We start from the raw sequence: 4,676 nt of genomic DNA, 5'->3' as shown, positions 1-4,676 counted from the left end.
TTATTCTGTCCAATTTGGGGGGAAAGATTTTATATTGTATAACCTCACTGTAGAGCATGTTTGGGGGCTTCAATTCAAAGGAAGAATAAACATAAAACTCAAGGTCAATCAAATGGTATCCAAAGTCATTGAACCTCATCTCCTTTTAATTAAGGCCAGGCTCAACTCTTGACTTCCCATGTGACCCACTGACCTGGGAAAGTAGTTTGGCTTAATGAACATTTCCTGCAAAAAAGGAAGAGGCAATTATCATATGTATCAGAAAAAAAAAAGCAACCTTCCATTTCAAGTGGCTTTCCTCCAAATCTTCCTCTCTCCTCAGCAACTGAATTCTCTCTCCCTACCACACTCCTTCACCAGCCTCTCTTCCCACAGCTCCTGGTCTTGTTCTCTTTTCCCCGTAAATGGTGAGTAGGATGATAGTAGGATGTCTAATTTTGGATGATAGAGCTCTGCTTTGTCCTGTCTTACATGTAAATATTACTACCTGCATTACTTCACTCTTGGCCTAGGTAAACTCTGCTTCTGAATGTGCCTCCCATCAAACTCCATGTTTTGAGTGGGTTCCTCTGCTGTAGATCTCAACCCCCACATCCACCCCTGATCTCTTGAATTCATCTCTCTTCCTGGTCTCATTTCCAGGGAAACAACAAGCAGCTAGCTGCAGCCATTGTCTTGACTAACGGTCAAGTCCCCCAGGGCCTTCTTCCCTGCCTTCTTCAGCACTTGGTGATTTGGAAGTTGGGGGTCACACTTCCTGCTCGATTGCCCAAGATGCTTAGAGAAGCATTAAGAGCAGCATGGCTCTGGCCCTATAGTACCTGCATTTGAAACCTACCCTCACTGTTACTAGCTGCCCGCTCCTACATAGATTAACTAGTTTGTCCATGCCCCAATTTCCTAATCTACAACACTGGGGAAGTACTAGTACTTTCTTCCCAGGGTTAGGGTCAGGGTTAAATGAGATGAACCAAATAGAGCACTCATGATGTTTACTGGCTCATATCCAGCCTTCAAGGAGTATAAGTTATCATTACCCTTTTCCTACCAAATTGTGCTTCATCATAACATTTTGCCCTCAAAACCACTGCATAAATAATACATACAGTATCTTTTGTCTGCAGCACACACACAGTCAACATTATTCAATTTTAATACCTAATAAATTGCAAAGGGAAGTATCTCGCAACATATCAAAGTCTTCAGATGGGGCACCTGGGTGGCTCAGTCATTAAGCGGCTGCCTTCGGCTCAGGTCATGGTCCCGGGGTCCTGGGATCGAGCCCTGCTTCAGGCTCCTTGCTCAGCGGGAAGCCTGCTTCTCCCTCTCCCACTCCCCCTGCTTGTGTTCCCTCTCTCACTGTGTCTCTCTGTCAAATAAATAATAAATAAAATATTTGAAAATAAATAAATAAAATAAAAAATAAAAAAACAAAGTCTTCAGATAAAGGAAAACTTCTAATAATCCGTGCTTTAAAATGACTCATCCATGCAATGTTCTTGAAGCAACTAGGTTCAGTTCTTGGTCGTAGAACCACCTTGACCCTGGGAGTGGGGAGATTCCAGCCCTTAACAGTGCACACAGTGGTTTTAAGTGCCTGAGCAATTTCGATCCTGCCAACAGCACTCTGAGGGGACATTATTACCCCAACATTGCAGATGTAAGAACTGAGGCCTGCAGAGGTTTAGGAATTTGCAGAGGAGACACTAATCACACTAGTAGGACAGAGCGAAATTGGAATCCAGATCATCTGACCCTATGTCTTCTGATTCCCAAATGTTTTTGCTACTTGACCATGCTGAGTAATAGGCCCCATTTCACTGTGACTACTTTAGTAACTAAAATAGATGATTAGATCTAATATCAAGAATAGTTTAGGGGCACCTGGGTGGCTCAGTCAGTTGAGAGTCCAACTTTATTTTTTTTATATTTTATTCATTTATTTGACAGAAAGAGACAGTGAGAGAGGGAACACAAGCAGGGGGAAGGGGAGAGGGAGAAGCAGGCTTCCCATGGAGCAGGGAGCCCGATGTGGGGCCTGACCCCAGGACCCCGGGATCATGACCCGAGCCGAAGGCAGATGCTTAATGATTGAGCCACCCAGGTGCCCTGAGAGTCCAACTCTTGATTTCAGCACAGGTCACAATCTCAGGGTCCTGAGATCCAGCCCCGTGTCAGGCTCTGTGCCCAGTGAGAGTCTGCTTGAGATTCTCTCCCTCTGCCTCTCTCCGTCCTCCCAAACACTCTCTCTCTAAATTAAATAAATAAATAAAATCTTTTTTAAAAAAAAGAATAGTTTTGTTAATCATTGGACAGTTATTGAGCAACCCTTGGGTGAGGGTAAAGCTAAAGAAAAATAAATCTTTGCCCTTTGATAGAGTAGTTTGCAATAAAGGGCAACATAGCTGTGAGGAAGAAAAACTCAGGAACTCTTACAAAGCAACATGCAGGGGCGCCTGGGTGGCTCAGTTGGTTAAGCGACTGCCTTCAGCTCAGGTCATGATCCCAGGGTCCTGGGATCGAGCCCCGCATCGAGCCCCGCATCGAGCCCCGCATCGAGCCCCGCATCGAGCCCCGCATCGAGCCCCGCATTCGGCTCCCCGTTCCGCGGGAAGCCTGCTTCTTCCTCTCCCACTCCCCTGCTTGTGTTCCCTCTCTCGCTGTTTCTCTCTCTCTGTCAGTTAAATAAATAAATAAAATCTTTAAAAAAAAAAGCAACATGCAATCTCTTATGAATCATAAGCTGCAGGCTATTTCAAATTTTAATGTCTCTGGATGATTCCAAATCAATTAAATGTCATAGCATAGTAGGTAGCATTTGTTTTCTTTCTTGGTGGCGCATAAAATAACAGTGATGCATAATCACTGTCATCTTAGGGGCGCCTGGGTGGCTCAGTCGTTAAGCGTCTGCCTTCAGCTCAGGTCATGGTCCCAGGGTCCTGGGATCGAGCCCCGCATGGGGCTCCCCGCTCAGCGGGAAGCCTGCTTCTCCTTCTCCCACTCCCCCTGCTTGTGTTCCCTCTCTCGCTGTGTCTCTCTCTGTCAAATAAATAAATAAAATCTTTAAAAAAAAATAAAAATAATCACTGTCATCTTGAGTCAAGAAAATATAAAATAATTAAAGCCACTTATTTTACAGCAATCAACAAACATTAGTCAAAAGTAAATCTTTTTTATACATAGTTAATAAAGTTAGTATCTGTTACCACAAAACTAGAAGTTTTCAGTATCACCATTATTGATTACCACTATCTGGCTCAGGTTCAAGGTCCCCTCTGTCAGAAGCAGGCACAGCAAAAGTCCCGCAGGGTTGGTTCAGAGCAGCCTGCACAAATGAGGCTATCAATTAGGTTAACAATTCCAGATGACAATATAATCAGGGAGTTAAACATGCATATAAAATCCTCATAGAGGGAGAAACATTTGAATAAACAAAATGGTAGGTGAATTCAGACAGAAGGCCCACACAGTGTTTCTGGAGACAAAATGAACGTTGGACTTTCAGAGAAGTCAAATACCAAGGGGTGCAACAGAGGGTGGGGAGGTCCCGGTGGAGGCATCTCTGTGGCACAGGGGACAGGAACATACAGAGGGTATTTGGCAAGTAGTGCCACACGCCGGACGTATGTAGATCTGTAAGAGGTCAGGTGACAGGGAAAAATAAAAGTGTTACGGACTTTTTTAAAGATTTATTTATTAGAGAGACCGCGCGCGCAAGCCCACATGCCTGCGCATGGGGGGAGCGGCAGGGGGAGAGAATGTTCAAGCAGACGCCCCCCCTGAGCGGGGAGCCTAACAGGGAGGGCCCCCCCACACCCTAAATCTCACGACCAATGAGATCATGACCTGAGCCGAAACCAAGAATAGAAGCTCAACTTCCAGGAGCCCCATAAAGTGTTAGGGACAGGGACACCACTCTCACGGATTCAAATCCTGGCCAGGCCGCACATTGGTTTTCGACCTTAGGAAAGTCATTTAACTATTCTGGGTGTCAGGTTCCTCCTTTTTTAAAATGGCCATAAAATATGTATGTTTAGTGGTGTGAGGAGTAGTGAATGACATTTGTAAAATACTTGTCGAGAAACAGGCACTCAACGAACGGTAATGAAATTGGTTAGGAGATTTTGACTGGAAGGACCCAGTGAGCAAAGCCACGCTTTGGGAAATTGACATGGAACTTGTGATTAAAACTGATTAGAGGAAAGGAAGTAGTAAGGAGAAAACTAGTTAAGATGGCTTTTCATTCGTCTAGGTGAGAGGTAATAGAGTGGAGGGAGAGACAAACCAGGATTATGTCGGTGGAGATGCCGCTATCAGGTGTCTCTAGGGGCGGGGGCTACAGAGATTTTGAACCGTGTCTATGCAGTACGTACTGGAGGTAGACCTTAGGGTGGAGAGCCAAAAAAGCTCGAGAGGAATCCAGAGGCTTGGAAGTTTGGCGCCCAGGTACGTGAGGGCCGAAGCCGGCGTGGATGGGGGCCGGCGGGGAGTGGGGCGGGATGTAAAAAGTTCTCCACCACAGCGGCCTAAATCCCGTACGCGGGAGAATCTGTGTCCAGGCCCCGCGCAGTAGTCAGGCTCCGTAGAGGAGGAGGGGCCGGCGGAGGCGGGGCGAAACCGCTCCTCCGCCCCGCCCGCCGAGCCCCGCCCACCCCACCGGCCGCGCCCGCCCCGCC

This window comes from Eumetopias jubatus, unplaced genomic scaffold, assembly GCF_037043125.1.
Source record: "Eumetopias jubatus isolate StellerSeaLion01/CBP00866 unplaced genomic scaffold, mEumJub1_p1.0 scaffold_8, whole genome shotgun sequence".
Lineage (NCBI taxonomy): Eukaryota > Metazoa > Chordata > Mammalia > Carnivora > Otariidae > Eumetopias > Eumetopias jubatus.
This window is presented reverse-complemented; position numbering follows the sequence as displayed.